The sequence below is a fragment of the Gorilla gorilla genome, chromosome 18 (assembly GCF_029281585.2).
Source record: "Gorilla gorilla gorilla isolate KB3781 chromosome 18, NHGRI_mGorGor1-v2.1_pri, whole genome shotgun sequence".
Taxonomy (NCBI): domain Eukaryota; kingdom Metazoa; phylum Chordata; class Mammalia; order Primates; family Hominidae; genus Gorilla; species Gorilla gorilla.
This window is the reverse complement of record NC_073242.2, coordinates 67941726-67959056: the sequence shown is the minus strand read 5'-3', so window position 1 is coordinate 67959056 and position 17331 is coordinate 67941726. Positions and strand designations below refer to the sequence as shown.

The 17331-nt window shown below is 42.8% G+C and overlaps 1 pseudogene; it reads right to left on the bottom strand.

Annotated features, from left to right (window-relative positions):
- Nucleotides 1-6045: 6045 nt before the first annotated feature.
- On the bottom strand, nt 6046-17021 carry LOC129527355 (protein arginine N-methyltransferase 1-like; annotated as a pseudogene).
- Between the last annotated feature and the right edge of the window lie 310 nt (nt 17022-17331).

The window sequence follows — 17331 nt, the reverse complement described above, 5'->3', positions numbered from 1 at the left end:
GATTTTTAAAACAGAGGCAATCCTCTGAAATAAAATGTGAGCCAAATGTAAATTTTAAAATTTCAAGTAGCCAAACTTTTTTATTTTATTTTATTTTATTTTATTATTTTATTTTATTTTATTTTTATTTTATTTTATTTTATTTTTTTATTTATTTTATTTTATTTTATTTTATTTTATTATTTTATTTTATTTTATTTTATATTGAGACTGAGTCTCGCTCTATCACCCAGATTGAGTGCAGTGGCGGCGATCTCGGCTTACTCAAACCTCCGGAACTCCCGGGTTCAAGCGATTCTCCTGCTTTAGCCTCCCAAGTAGTTGGGATTACAGGCGCCTGCTACCATGCCTGGCTAATTTTTTTGTATTTTTACTAAAGACAGAGTTTCACCATATTGGCCAGGCTAGTCTCGAACTCCTAACCTCAGGTGATCTGCTCGCTTTAACATCCCGAAGTGCTGGGGTTACAGGTGTGAGCCACCATGCCCGGCCATCCCTGTCAGTTTTCTAATAGTAAAAAATAATAACCATCAACAAAGGAATTATTTTTTAATTCGTATTCTTATTAGTCAAAAAACATGTCCCCAGAATAATGATAATTTTGGAGTATTCTTATGGTAGCATCTTACTAAACAATATAGAACTGTTTTCCTCAATACCTATAAATAATTGTCAGTAAATAAAAGAAAAACAAATGGCCTAATCACTAGAATGAATAGAGAACATTTCTTTAAAATACAATTAAAATGTTATAAAAGGGCAGTGATGTGTTTCTTAAATTCAGTTACATGCCATTTTACACAATTGTAGTTTTTTCTTTTTTCCTATTCTTTTGATATTATAACAATAGGAACATATTGCAACTCTTCCCTTGACACGTTAGAGGAATGTTTACAGTTATCTCAATCTTGAGCTAGGGCACATTTTAATGCTTAAAGATACTATTTTATCTACTTGAAAAGAAAAAACCTGAGTTGTAAAAATGAAGAAATAGACCTTAAAATTTTTCACTATCCTTTTTTCTTCCAGCACCTTTTCTTCATGTTTCAAGAAAGATGGCTTTACATAGTAACTTAGAAATAATACCTAATGATTAACAAAATGACGGATGTGATGAATTACCTTTTTCTTGAGAAAGAATACATCAACATATTCCTACTCATACATTTTTACTGAAACATGTAAAATATTAGCATCATATATTTATCAAGGTGTCATATACAAAAACTGTTGACAAAATGTCCTCAGAACCTACAGAATACATTTAAATGTTATGTTCCCTTTTTGGAAACAAAGTCATTCAAATGTAATTCACACTTTCTAAAATGTAGTAGTTTTTGAATTCTAATTTACTGTTTTATTTTTATTTTTTCTTTTTTGAGATAGAGTCTTGCTCTGTTGCCCAGGCTGGAGTGCACTGGCACCATCTCGGCTCACCACCACCTCTGCCTGCTGGGTTCAAGCGAATCTCCTGCCTCAGCCTCCTGAGTAGCTGGGATTATAGGCGCGTGCCACCATACCTGGCTAATTTTTGTAGTTTTAGTAGAGATGGGGTTTCACTATGTTGGCCACACTGGTCTTGAACTCCTGACCTCGTGATCCTCTAGGCTTGGCCTCCCAAAGCGCTGGGATTACAGGTGTGAGCCACCGCACCCGACACTCATTTACTCTTTTAATTATAAATGTAAGAATAATCTCTGATCACTAGCAATACTATACCCCAAGGTTAACAGTAAAATCTCCCAAACTAGAATATTTCACTCACAAAAATTTTGGTTAAACTTTAAGACTATAAAAAATGAGTACTGGCACAGTGGCTCATGCCTGTAATCTCAGCACTTTGGGAGGCTGAGGCGGGAGCATCACCTGAGGTCAGGAGTTCGAGAGCAGCCTGACCAACATGGAGAAACCCCATCTCTACTAAAAATACAAAATTAGCCAGGCGTGGTGGCACATGCCCTGTAATTTCAGCTACTCTAGAGGCTGAGGCAGGAGAATCGCTTGAACCTGGGAGGCAGAGGTTGCAGTGAGTGGAATTCGCTCCACTGCACTCCAGCCTGGGCAAGAGAGAAACTCCGTCTCAAAAATAAAATAAAATAATAAAAATAAATAAATTAATTTAAAAAACTGAAATACTTCATAAGACCATGTTTGTCCTTTTCATATGTGTGTATATATATATATATATATATATATATATACATATATTTTTTTTTTTTTGAGACGGAGTTTCGCTCTTGTTGCCCAGATTGGAGTGCAGTGGTGAGATCTTGGATCACCGAAACCTCTGCCTCACAGGTTCAAGCGATTCTCCTGCCTCAGCCGCCCAAGTAGCTGGGATTATAGGCACCCACCACCACATCCGGCTAATTTTTGGTATTTAGTAGAGACGGGGTTTCACCATGTTAGTCAGGCTGGTCTCAGTCTTCTGACCTCAGGTGATCCACCCGCCTTGGTCTCCCAAAGTGCTGGGATTACAGGCCTGTGCCACCGTGCCTGGCCTTATGCAGCACTTTTAAAATGAAACCTTCCTGTGGTTTCATTTTTAGGCAGAATTTACACTGAATAGTGTTTGGATTTTTTTTGGAAGGCTCTTTGAAGGATGAATTTGTGATTCCGTTAAAAGGTTAGTTGGTTGCCAGTTGCACAACCAGTTTGCTTTATTTTCATTTTGGGGGTCTTTTCCCTAGAGCAGCCATAGTGTACTGCGGGAAGCGGAGCTGGACAGTGTCCTTCCCTGGCTGTATTAATTTGCGGTTGGGCTGTGTGCGGTGCTGAGAAAACCTTGGGCCTTGTTGATTATCTACACAGTGTCTCTGGGCACATTATTGACCCATTGCTGCTGACTGCCTATGACTCTTGAGTTTTAACACGGTCTCCATGACATCCATAATAAAACATGCTTTCTTATTGCTACTCAGCTCTGGGAGCCAACTGATTCAGCCTTGGAACACCACAGTGTTTCTGTTTATTGCATATGGGGTAAAATGTTATAGTAATTTTAGGATTCTGTCCTGTGTCATTTAATAGCTAACTCTATAGCAAGATTCTACACACAGTTAAATTTTTATTGTCTTTAAAAAAGCATGTGCTAGCTTTGTATATATTGTCAACAATAAATTTAACATAATTAATATAAAATATTATACTTTTAAAATATTGGGCTACTGAAAAGAGTATTTTGTATTAACATTAGACTTGACATGTTGCTGTATCATGTATTTTCAAAATTAAATTGTAAAACATTTCCCAAGGATTATGCTGTGATTTGCTACTATGCTAAGTATTTGTTACAGTGAATGGGGAGGATGTGGGGCGATTAAAGTTTCTGATTGTGTTTGATTAATATGTTTCTAATTTGCCATCATCAAAATGTCTTTCAAGATCCATTTTAACTTCTCTATATCAAGTTACATGAAATCAAGTAAAACCTTTCATTAGTTACCTTGAAAGATTTATTTAATTGAAGCATTAATTAATGAAAAATGGGTTTCTTTGTGTATGTATCTTTTTGTTTTATATTGGAGGCTTCATGTATTTTATTAATATTATATTATTTTAATTTTTATTATTTCCGATATATTTCCTAATCCACAATTAGCATTAATAGGGTACAATAATTTGTACCCTAAGTGTTGATGGAAATTATAGCACTTCAAAAGGAGCTCAGAGATCCTAAGAAACGGGCTTTATTCTGTTGATAGGCTGAATAAAATGTACATGTTTCTTAAAGATAGTTTAAATATTTTAATGTATTTAAACTACTATTACTGTAGGAAAGGCCGTATAGCTCAAAAAGGGCAATTAATGCTTGTGTTGGACAGTTTTATAGAAAAGATAGGTCACAAGTTAGGTTAATATCGTTGTTGCTTTTTAGTAAAGTTGTATAGAGTGTTTTCATTAGAACAAAGATTTCTTTAGCAAACCTTATTTTCAATACAGACTTTGGGGACTATAATAGAGCTAACTTCTGCTTATTAGTATATGTTCAACTTCATGAAAATGGCTACTATGCCATTGATAGCAGTATGTTCAAATGATTAGTAGCTCACTTCTTTAAAATATTAAAAATTTGACAATTTATATCAGTGAATTTTGCAATTAAAAAAAGAGAAAAAAGGATCTTGCTTTTAAGCTGTCATGTTATCAAACTACCAACACTCTTCAAAAGCATTTTGAAATGCTCATTCCTTTGTTCTGGTTTATGGATTTAGTTTTCATGTTTTATCAAACTTTAGTAGGTAGATTTTATGTCTGAGGGATACATAGTTTTCTAAAGGTATGCTTTTAAAAATATCAAACCATCGTAAAATGAGAATTTTTAAATTAAATATTTTGCAAGGATGGCTTCAGATGGTGGGGTGGTATATAGTGCAGCCTTAGTGGGCTGCCTCTGTTTGACAGATCTGTACAGAGCCCCAAGCAACAAAGTTGCTTCTAATTTGAATCTAGTTGTTTATCAGCTCATTTACTTTCAATTTATGTCCACTTGATATGAATAGAACCCAATGACAGAAAAAAAAAGGAAAGGCATTCCACTTCTCATGCTTCCAAATTAGTGTTGTTCTTTTAAATTAAAAAATTTAATCTCCTCTCATCATTTTTTATGCCAAACTCAAGGTATTTTAAGACACAGGATGACAGTAGATGCCACTAAACCTCTATAAGTCTTAAGCAGAGGCCTTTTTAAAATCAAGGTACACAGGCTTAGGCAGCAGTTCAGTAACCTTTGGGAAAACAAAGGTTACAAGACCCCATTTCTATATATATTTTTTAATTAGCTAGGTGTAGTGGTGCATGCCTTTATTCCTAGCTACTAAAGAGGCTGATGTGGGAGGATCACTTGAGCCCAGGAGGTCAAGGCTGTAGTGAGTCATGGTAGCGCCACTGTATTTCTAGGCAACAGAGCAAGACACTGTCTCAAAAAAAAAGTTGGAGGTGGGTGTGTGACAAACGACTGTCTATACCTAGATGAGAAACCAACCAAAAAGACTTGAAAGGAGCAATGGGAGTAGAGAAGCAAGAAGAGGGTGGTGTTCCTAGACACAGGTGAAGTTTAGACTGTACCTTTCTCTGGAACTCGCTGGAAAGACTCCATGACCGTCAACACATGATTAGCTGGAATAACCAGATTCCACAATAGGAGAAAAAAATGCAAGTTGCTGGAATCATATTTACAGATATCCTCAAATATGTTACATGTCCAGGTAACAAGCTCTTGTAGGTGCTCCAAATAAATACCCTTCCTCAATTTGTAAACCACAGAGATCTCTGAACCAAATCTTCTTTACTTAGAACTTTAGTTCTCAAGTGAAAGAACAGACAATTGAATACTTTGTAATGTTTTTAATATAAATTTTTTTAAGTAATTTATTTTTGACAAAAACTGGAAGGACAATCACCATCTCACAGCCCTGGGTAGAATAAGGCTTGGCAAAGCACACAAAGAGGGCAGGGACATGAGGTACAATCTTGTAGCAGTTTCTGAGGAAGATCTCAGTCCAAGGGCAAGTTCAAGTCTACATGTGAAATGGCCAGGATGCCCTTGGAAGGGAAAAGTGGCAGAGCCTTGTGAGGAGGAGAGGTGTCCCTGCCACACAGCAACATCTGCATCACCCCAGTGAGATCAGAGATGGGATGGCAAGGACCAGACAGCAGAGGGCAACAGACACCCAGAGAAGGGGACAGAGATCCAGACAGAGGGGCACAGGAATGAGGGAGGACAGAGTCCTAGAAGGAGGAGGAAAGACAGAGACCCAGGAGGGTCAGGGCACAGGATGGGGGTTAGATAGAGACCCAGAGAGAGTGAAGAGTGAGGGCACAGAATCAGAGAAGGGGAAGAGGGTCCTTGGATATGAATGATTCAGGGCTATGGCTTCGTGTACAAATTCTGATTTCAACACTGCACGATGGAGACTTTCCACCCCCACAAGACAAGGATAATAACAGAGCCCCATGAACTTGCAGTGGGGGCTAAATGGGATCATTCTATTGAAATCTCTGGTGGAGGACGTGACCCCCAAGAAAGCTCACCTATTATCAGTTCTATAACTGGATGTTGAAGTAAGCCACCAGGGCATGCACATAGTCATTCTGCTTCACCTGCAGGCAGAAGCAGGGGGTGAAGGTCCAGTCTCCCACCTTGACAGTGTAGATGTCCACCTCCTGCAGGACAGGAGAGGGAAAGCTCCGGATATGTCTCCACCCCACTTCATTTCCTCCTCCTGACCCTCGCCAGCTCCTGGAGGGCCCATGACCTTGCTGTCCCCTTCCTGCTGGTCCTCACTCACTGGTGCCTGGCTTCGGCTCCTCACTCATTTCTCATCCTGCCTATCTGGCTCCCAACAAACTGCCCCAGGTTCAAGCCTGTATTCCTTGTTCCCTTCTTTCTCACACCCAAACCTGGGAGCTCCACCCTAACTCTGTCCAGCGCCCACTCCCGCCCTGCTCCCTACCTGGCCAAACTTCACTCAAATGCAGGGGCCTTGCTTTGTCCTCTTCCTGACCCCTTCTTGACAAGTCCACCAATGTCCTGATCTCAAATGTTGACCCAAATGCCGACCTGAAACCCTGCGCCAGCTCCCCATGCTCTCAGGAGGGTGGCTTGGGTGGGGTGCCTGCCCTTCCAGCCTCCTCTCCTGTGCCACTCAACAACTTCCTCTGTCCCCCCATACAAAACCCCACCCCCCTAGCTCCAGCTCAATAAATACTCGCTATCACCATATTTAAAAAAAAAAAAAAACAGGGTCTCAGAAGAAAAACCAGAGAAAAAACAAACAAACAAACAAACACTGTTGCCCAAGCTGTAGTGTAGTGGTGGGATCACAGCTCACTGTAGCCTTGAACTCCCAGGCTCAAGCGATCCTCCTGCCTCAGCCTCCCAAGTAGTTGGGACCACAGGCACATCTCTGAGTCCAGCCTGTCCCCATCCTCTTTTGTGGTAGTTTGTCTGTGTGTGCACTGGCTCGTCACCCTGGAGTCCTGCCTTCTAGTGCACATGCTGCAGGCCTTGAGCTGCCTGCTTCAGTGTGTCTTCCAGAGGATGTGCCCCCGGGGCAGGGCCAGCCTGCCTTACTCACCACTGTTCCTGGAGCCTGGCGCCAAGTGCGAAGCATGGATGTCACAAGGCAGAGCTCACGAAGATATTTAAAGGACAAAGTGGCTTTTCTGTGCCTCTAGCACCACCCCTGGATGACAGGCCAGGCTCTGAGACCTCAGGCCAACACTCTGGCCTCCAAAGTCCTGCACCAGGTCCAGGGGATGGTCTCTCTTTGATTTCAACCCTCCCTGCCTGCTTCCCCAGGGCGGGAGAACTTGTATGGCTTTGACATGTCTTGCATCAAAGATGTGGCCATCAAGGAGCTCCTAGTGGACATGGTGGACCCTAAGCAGCATAAAGGTGAGGGAGTGGGCATGGCCAGTTGCCCTGGCCACTAGCTAACCTTTTGCACAAGCAATCTGCTTTTATAAATTGACCTCACAAATATATTAGTTTGTGTATGAAATGACATTATGTGCAGGGGATGAAAATCTCAGAGCAGGCTGGGAGCAGTGGCTCATGCCTGTAATCCCAGCACTTTGGAAGGCCAAGGTGGGAGGATGGCTGCTTGAGCCCAGAAGTTCAAGACCAGCCTGGGCCACATGGCAAAACCTTGCCTCTACAAAAAAAAAAAAAAAAAAAAGGCCAGGTATGGTGGCACATACTTGTAGCCCCAGGTACTCGGGAGGCTGAGGTGGGAGGATGACCTGAGCACGGGAGGCAGAAATTGCAGTGAGCCATCATTGCACCACTCACTGCACTCCAGCCTGAGCAACAGAGCCAGACTCTGTCTCAAAAAAAAAAAAAAGGAAAAGAAAGAAAATCTCAGAGCAGCTTAACTGCCCATCAACAGAAGACTGGTTTAAAAAGCTGGGGGATGTACCTGTGATGGTGGTAGTGGCAAAGAGTGCAATGCCTCAACATCCTGGAAAGTGTCAAACTACACAATACACAGATGAAAGAAGCCAAGGGCAAGAGCCTGGTACAAAATGCTACTGGCATGAAAATTATGTGCGTAAATGTAAACGCATTTACTCATATATGTGTTTGTAGGTGCAGACTTTTCTGGAAGTTAGTGTTGGTTAAACTAGAGGAGGGCAGCTGGGAATCACAGGGGAGACTTCTCATTGTGGGCCCTTAGCCACCAACCATGGGACTCTGTTACTCATTCAAGAAACTAGAGAGTGGTTCTTGCCCTAACTTTAAGACTGAGGTGCTAAGCTTAGGGCTTTGACACTCAGATTCTCAGGCAGCTGGCAGCCCAAAAGACCATGGGAGAGGAGCCGCCGAATCTGTGGCCCATCTGTAGACCCCACAACTCTTTGGGGGGGCCCTGGGGAAGCAGGGCATTTGCCCACTCCACTCCCACAAACCCATCCTCTTTCTGGGCTCACCATGGTCTAACTTGTTGGCTTTGACGATCGTCACTGCATAATCAGAGATACCGGAACACTAGATCTGAGGGCCCAGGAAGAAGGGAGGGTCAGACCCCCCCCCCACTCCAGTCCCATCCTCAGCCCCCATCCCCCTCCATCCAATCCCTGGGCCCCAATGGGCCCCCGCTCTGTCCCCCAGGCTCGGGCCCCTTCGGCCACCCAGGAGACTCACCCCAATGACCCTTTGGCCTCTGGCCTCGGCAGCGAACGTGCAGAGGATGCCCGTGCCTGAGCCCACGTCCAGCACCACCTTGTCCTTGAAGAGGTGCCAGTTGTGAAACATGGAGTTGCTATGTGAGGTTGCGAACCTCGTCCTTCAGCATCTCGTGGGGGAAGAGCGGTACAAAGACGTCGTGAGGGGCCCTACATCCTCAGCTGGAGAACAGGGTATCCTGACAGCTCAGAGGGCCAGGGACAGCTTTAGGCCCTCTCATTTCCTTCCGTGCACCTCAGTTTCCCTATTTGTAAAAGCAGACTAGATGGACGAAACTCTCATCTAAGCCAGATGCTACCACTGCTACCTAAGAACCAGCAAACCCTGGCTTTTAAAAGTCCTCAGGTCGGGGGCGGTGGCTTACGCCTGTAATCCCAGCACTTCAGGAGGCCAAGGCGAGAGGATAGCTTGAGCCCAGGAGCTTAAGACCAGCCTGGGCAACAAAGCAAGACTCTACCTCTACAAAAAATAAGAAAATTAACCGGGCGTGGTGGTGTGCGCTTGTAATCCCAGCTACTCCGGAGGCTGAGGTGGGAAGATCACCTGAGCCTGGGAGGTCGATGCTGCGGTGACTGGTGACTGCACCACTGCACTCCGGCCTGGGAGACAGAAGAAGACCCTGTCTCTAAAAATAAAAAATGGTAATTTATGTATATTTTGCCACAATTTTATGAAAGTGGCCTCAGGGGAAGAAGAAAATTCCTTAGTACGCCACCCCAGCTGCATTCTGGGATCTCAGTGTTTTCAGTCACAAGGGTCCAGAAGCTGTCAGGCCGGGAGAGGCCGGGGCGCAGTTGCACTACCGGTCTCTAGAGGGCGGCAGATACCAGCGGGCCCTGCCTGACCTCCGGCTAAGGCCTCAGGCAAGCATGCGCACTCCCACCCCAGCCTTCAGCAAGGGGCCCCTGCAGAGCTTGAGACTAACCTAGGTCTCCTAGGCAAAGGCTTGGCGAGGCGACCCTGGTTGGTGCGCAGCAGAGGGGCACAGGGGCGGCCTGCTGCCGGGGGACGCAGTGCGCATGCGTGGGAAATTAGATTCCACCCACCCCTCCCCAACATTTAACCCCCTTAAGGTTCACCGGCCTGGGGAACTGTCCACATTCACCTCGTGGATGCCGAAATGGGCATAGGAGTCTAAGTAGTAATCTTTGGACGTCCTGTCCTCAGCATTGGGCTCGCTGCTTTCCGCCTGGCCACAGGAAACCGGGGAGGGGGCCGATGGGAGCATGGGTCAGATCTGGGGGCTCCCCATAGCCTCTTAAAACTCCAGGTCCCTACTTTTCCCTGAAGTGTAGTACAGAACGCCCCAAAATTGTATGACAACCCTATAGCCCCTACCTGCCATCTTGCCCCCAGGAACCCCAAAACCTAATAATTCAATTTTTCACTTCCAGGACCCCCCAGAGCACCATCCAGGGGAGCACCCCAATACCTCAGCCACGCCTACCATCTCTCCAGTCTCTCTGCCCCCGTCTTCAGCTCAGCCCACAGCTGGGGAGCGGAGGGGAAGGAAAGCAGACACAGGGAAGGGCAAAGGGGGGCTGGAGGTGGAGTTAGGCAAGTAGCCGCGATACTGGGGGTGGCCAGCTGGGGCCGTGAAACTGGAGGGGTTGGTCCTAAGTGTCTGGGGGCCTGGGGTAAACTGGTTTGAAGCAAGAGGGCTGGATAGACCCCGAGAAAGGGTCAGATGTATGATGAGATATGTTGATGTGGAGGTCGGGGTGGGGAGGGGGTCTCACAAAAGGGGGTTTACTTTTTCAAGAGGCGGTTGGAAGCTCATCCCATTAGCCAAGGTGGCTACAAAATTCTAGGAGAGAGTAACAGGCAGAAAGGATTAGCTCCTGGGAGTGGCTGTGGGAGGGCTGGCGGGTGGGGGGCGGGACCTGGGCTCTGGTTGGGGGTGGGTTTCCAGCAATTGTTCTTTTACTTGGAGGGAACTGGTGGCAAAGGGGGCAAGTAATGAGGTGCGGTGTTTAAGAAAGGGATGCGGAAAGTGAGGGGAGAAGAAAGGGGGTCTCCTATCCCAGCTGTGGCTGGAGAGATAGTGGCCTGCCCCCACGTTGCCCCTCTCTGGCCAGGCAGCAGACCACGCACCTCCCCATCCAGGAAAGGGGAATTGACACCCGCCACTGCCAGCTGTCACTCCCCCTCATCACCTGACCTTCCCCAGATGAGGTGACACTTCCTGGCACACACCCCTATCCTAGGGTGCCATGAATAGTGGGAGGGATGAGGGCTCACAAGGTATGTCCACAGTGCATCTGCCACCTCTGCAAACCAGTCTCTTGTCTGAGAGGACTCCAGAAAAGAGGTGTGGCACACAGGCACTCCCCCAGAGCTAATACCCCCAGCCTCTAGCTCCTGCCTTGGGCTCAGGAGCCCCATGAAAAACTAGCTGTAACCAACCCCTTCCCTTATCACCATCGGCCTAGGAAGTTAGAGTCCCAGGGAGGATGAACATCTCCTGGACCCTCTAAGAGTCAGAGGACTCCAGAAAGTGGTTTGGGGAGTCGCCAAGTCATCCCCATTCGGACACCCATTCCAGGCCCTGAAGACCCCCAGGTGGGGCCAAGCCTGAGGCCACCTCTGGGGAAGATATTTCCTCCACCCATAGAGCTCCTGGTGTGCGGGAGACAGCCAAGGGGGTGGGAAGTCATTGCAGTGACTCCTGGGAGCTAACCCCCAATGGCTGCATCCTGATAGCTGAGAGCTGACCTGCCCCTCCAGCCAATGATACAAGGTAAGGGACGGAAGGACAGAGGACCCATCAGATAATGTCTCTTCCAGATGTGACCACTTTCCAAGGCTCCAAGAAGGGCCACATCACAGGCCATGAACTTCTCGGCTCCAAGCACCCTCCCTTCAATTCTCCCAAGCTAGCAGGGACACCTATAAGAAGGAAAGTGGTGAGGAGGTTTCCCCACTGGAGTCCATTTCTCAATACCACTGATAACCACCAGACGACTCCAGACCAAGATGGCTTGCAACTCAAGACTGAAACCTCCCTGACATGGCTGCACAAGAACCAAACATCACTCGAAACCATTTCCGGCACCCAGGCTCGTGAGCCCCAGGCTCAGGACCCCCACACAGCGCTTCAGAAAGGGAGAGGTCATCATTCTGTGTTGTTATTTTTAAAAAATCGTGAGAATACCATGGAAAATTTTATAATGTTTTCAGCATAAATTTTTGTTAATTGTGTCTTCTAAAGCAACATTATTCACCAGAATGTTGTGTGATGATAAAAATACTGTGTGTATGTACTGCCCAGTGTGATAACCACTAGCTGCATGTGTCTATTGAGACTGAGGACTTGAGTTTTTTATTTTATGAATTTTAATAAATTTAAATTCAAATAGCTACATAAGTATAGTGGCTAACATATTGGATGTCATATTTCAAAGAAATTTTTTGCAAGTTAATTTCTCTTGCAGAATTCCTAAAAAATGAATTATTTTATGGCTTAAAAATGATATTTTTCAATTAATTAATTAATGCATGTTATGGTCTTTTTCCCTTTTGGTATTCAAATAAGAACAAGAAAACTCTGTTAGTTTTATAATTTAAAATTATCTTGTGATTTAAAATTCTTCTTAGGACAACTTCTACTCTGTCTCTAATTAATATGCAATTTTTCAAAAGGTCTTGTTTAATTTGATGTATGTTGAAACTATTAATCTACTTATGAAATTAAAATAAAAACTTTCTTGCCAAAGTAAAAGACTTTTTTAGGAAGAAATTTTATCAACCAAAAATGCCAGAACTTTTGATGCCTATTTAAGTGATTTGCAGTACTTAATTATACCATGTGGTTTTATTTGTCTCATAGAGGGAAAATATTTTTTTCTTAATAAGAATTATGGTACCTAAGCTTATCTTTTTTTTTATAGGTACAATTCATACTCTGGAAAGGCCCAGAATATTATTTAAACCTTGAATGCTCTCTTGTGACACCCAGCCTTCATCACTTACATGGCTTAGTTTGTTCATTCTTTTTTTTGTTTTGTTTTGTTTTTTTGAGACTGAGTCTTGCTCTGCCACCCAGGCTGGAGTGCAGTGGCACGATTTCGGCTCACTGCAACCTCCACCTCCAGGGGTTGAAGTGATTCTCCTGCCTCACATTCCTGAGTAGCTAGGTCTACAGGCGCATGCCACCACGCCTGGCTAATTTTTGTAATTTTAGTAGAGATGGGGTTTCACCACATTGGTCAGGTTGGTCTTGAACTCCTGACCTCAGGTGATCCACCCACCTCGGCCTCCCAAAGTGCTGGGATTACAGGTGTAAGCCACCGTGCCCAGCCAGTGTGTTCATTCTTAAAACAGTCTTTGGATTTTAAGTTAAAATATTTACCAAGCTCCAGTGTATAGTAAGTGTCCACTAAATGAGCAAACAGGACCATGTAAAACTAATGTCTTTTTTTAAGTGGAAAGTAAACATTTCTAAAGTGTAAACTGACTCATTACTATTTCTGTTTCTATTCTGTATTAATTTTGTTTTTTAAAAAGATTAGACCATCCTAGGCAGAAAACTGTAAAAAAATTACCCGTATGTAAAAGCACAGAGTTTGGAATTAAATCCAGGAAACCAAGGGGCACAGAGCTGAAGACCCAAGGATTCCCCTTTCATTACGTGAACTGCATCTCCATTCATGGCAGGTAAAACTCTGTTTGAAACAAAGGTCTGAGGTCCTTAGGTGAGTAGCAGTGGAAGCTGCTGCCAGTGTTGTCTAGAGGGAAAGGAACCTTTCCTCCTTTTACCTGGACCAGTGAGAGAATCAGAGGTGCTGAGCTGTAGAGGAAAAGCCCATTTGGAAATCCTTATGCTTTTCCAGATCTCTAGTGAGAACCAACACACTCCACCTTTACATTTAATTTTAAACTTTTTTTCCACAACAATAGGAAGTTACTTTAAAAACAAATATCCTATAGATGAGATCATAGGATTTCTAAGGTTTTTCTTCAAAACAATATGAGGGGAAAAGGAAGATCAATCTGGATGAAGCAAAATTATGTTACAGCTGGGTGAAGGATACACAGAGGCTCATTATACGTACTACTCTGTCTACTGTTGTACCCTTAGAAACTTTCCATAAGGATTTTAAAATGCAAATATAAATGCTGGGTTGATGTAAATATTTGTATTACTAACAATACTTAGGAAGTAGTTTTACTTATGCTGTAGTTATTCCATCTCACTCTCCTACCCATTGCTCCAGCTTTTTTCTCACCAGGTTCCCCTGCAGTCTCTGTGTTCAGGCTACAGTCTTTTTCTTCTCTTATTTTTTTAGTTATGCCAATCTCAGCATTTCTCTATCACCCCAGGACTTTTGCATATGCTATTTTTCCATTCATGCTTTCTATTCCTTACTCACTTATTCCTAAATCCAACAACCACTTACTACTTCACTAGTACACCAATCCATATTGTTAGGTACTAGACTGATTCTCATTCTGTTCAGTTCCCGCTCAGGTCAAGTGGCTCACTCCCTTTTCTCCTGTGATTAAAATCAAGGCACTTGCCTTTCTCAGCTTTGGAAACACCATATGAAGATTGCCTCACCCTCTCACTTGCTACTCTAGCCCTTCTGTTCATTTTTTACATATTGCAGAAACTAGTCAAATGAGATTTGGATTAATCTTGAGGGAGGTCAGGGACCATGATACACTGGAGATTGCCTGTTACCTGTTGAAGAGAAAAATAACTCCAAAATTGTAGACATTATGTGGACCAAACAAAACAGGCTTATGGACAACATTGAGCCTGTGGGCAGTCCATAAATATGGATAGAAGCATGAGTGATTATAGAGTCAAAAAGAAAAAGGGATCTGTTTTTGTTGAACTCTCAGTAACTGATACCTTTATTTTAAATGTGGCTTATTAGCAACATGGACTCTCAGTAACTGATACATTTATTTGAAATGTGGCTTATTAGCAACAGCCAAAAATATTATTTAAAATGTGAATACTAATACCCTGCTTTAAGGTGTGATCCCAGGAATCTCTAAAAGGAACAAACTATTAATGGAGACAGATGATCTGCATCTTTCAGTTCAGTTTCTCATTATGAGAAACTGTAATTTAATAAAATGTTCAGGTTATTCATGTCTTTCAAAACATATTCTTATTATTGTTACAAATATATTTTGCCTGATTTTAATATTTTTATTTCTTCTTCAAATTAATCATATTAACCAATTAAAAGAGAAAACATGAGTCCCGCTTAGTGTAAAGTAACTTCAAGCCCATGCTGTTTAATTATATAAGGCACTCATAATGAAAAAGAATAATTCAGCTAAGCAAATAACAACCTTCTTTTTCATTACCTATTTTAAGAAATCTGGTCTTCTATAATCACTACTTCAGCCTAAGAATCTATTCCAAGCTAGACCTGTCAGTAGCAAGATGCATTAATATGAATGCTTTAGAGCTGCAAAGTTAAGAGTGCTTGTCTCCTTGTGTAATCAGCAACAGAACACAGCAACTTGGCATTTTGTGAATTTGAATCTGTCTGTAGGAAGAAACTATGGAATATTTGTATGAGATGAAGTCGTTTATGTGGAATGTTTCTTAACAAACTAAGATTATGTCAAAAATGATAGAACTGAGGCTGGGTGCGGTGGCTCATGCCTGTAATCCCAGCACTTTGAGAGGTCTAGGTGGGCGGATCACCTAAGGTCAGGAATTTCAGACCAGCCTCACCAACATGGTGAAACCTCATCTCTACTAAAATACAAAAATTAGCCATCCTGGTGGCATGCACTTGTAATTCCAGCTACTCAGGAAGCTGAGATAGGAGAATCACTTGAACCAGGGAGGCGGAGGTTGCAGTGAGCCCAGATAGTGCCACTGCACTCCAGCCTGTGCAACAGAGTGAGACTCCATCTCAACAAAAAGAAAAAGAAAAAAGACAGAGCCAGTATGAATGAAGGCAAATGTGGGATTTTGTGGGGCCTTTGCACATAGTGATTATTCTCAAAGGAGTGAACTTTCTTATGCTAATTTTACAACTAATATTAAATTTTGAATTTTGGTCAGAAGTAGAAAATAACATATTTCTAACATTGAGCATACTCATAGTTAACTCTGAAAAAGGTCTCAGTCTTAATCAGGAGTATGAATCAGAAGTTAATATTAGGGTGACATGGAACATATGATGGTAATGGAGAACTATTCCAGGTAAAAGGTAGTAATTAGTTTGAAAAAACTGTGTAACGGGAACATAGTCAAATGAAGGCATGGTGAACTCTGACTTCTCTAAGCCAATGCAATCAATTCCCCGATATTTCACTGAACTAGAAGTTCAGGGATAGGATAAGTCAAAAGAAACTACAGCATGCATTTGGAAAGATTCTCATTAAGAGACATGTCCCAAGTCTGCACAGTTGTTTGCCCTCATTTGGGGCTTGAATATGAGAAGTATTAATAGGTAAACCATACTAATGTTTTGATAGCTACAATCCTGATGTTATTCCTGATGATTCAAACTGCAAGCTAACTCACTACTGCAATGACCTAACATTTTCTGAAATGATGTACCTCCCAAACTCAAAGCTATATAGTAGTAACATTGCAGGTAGTTGATTGTACATTATATCTATTTTTACATATGGGACAAATAGGCTGAATGAAACAATTTGAGAGAAGAAAGGAGGTACTTAGTAAATAAATAAGTTGACCTCTTAAGAAGAAAAGTTTAAAAGCCAGTCAAGTTATTTTGGAAATACTCAGATTGTTTAAATATACATTCATGAGATTAAAAATTCTCATAGTAAAAATTTGAAATTGAGAAAATCATTTTTTCTCAAGTTTCTACCTAATACTTAGGTCTTATCAAAAAACAGTTTGGCATATGGATGCCAAGGTTGACATAGCAATCAATTTTTTTTCTTCTATTTTGTTTTGAAATGATGCTATGTGTTATAATGAGATGGGGCTGTTTGGAAAAATTGTAAGGTTGCTGGCCACTCTTGAAGCCACATCATCCAGTACTGTGAGTTTGAATTTTTATTATCATAAAAAGTGTGAGGTCATGTTTAGGGTAAAGGCTCTTAAAATATTGAATCTGTATGAAAAGAAATTCAGAGATGTATCTAATCTCCCCCTGTCTCCCAGAATAGGCCTCGTCAGCTTTTAACTCTGTAAATGCTCCATTTTAAGTGGATACTTACCACAAGCCAGAGCAGGTACTGGGGCAGTGGGGACAGTGGGACATAATGCGGGATATACAGTCAGAGTTTGATTATCTGTCATACCTCAAGTCTTCCGGCATTAACTCACCAAACGGCCTTTTGGTCTTTTCTGGTTACTGTTTATCCCTCTGCACTGATTCATGGTCCCGAAGAAGGGCAAGATCTCAGATCTATGTGTGGCTCTGTCCAAACACATGGGTATCTTGCCAGAGAGGGTGAGACTGCTGATGGAGGCTGGGTGGGATTCAGGGGAAAGTAGGTGGAAAGGCCTGGGGAGGCCTTGCAGACTGACTAGCTCCCTCTCTGTTTCTCCTTCCCAGATGATGATGGCTGAGGTCTTCAGTCATCACTTCTATAAGCTCTACCAGCTGGAGAAGCCTCTGAGCAGCATCTTGGACTATTGGACTATTTTTATTTAGATAGTCAGTTATATATTTTTTTTTCTGAGAGAG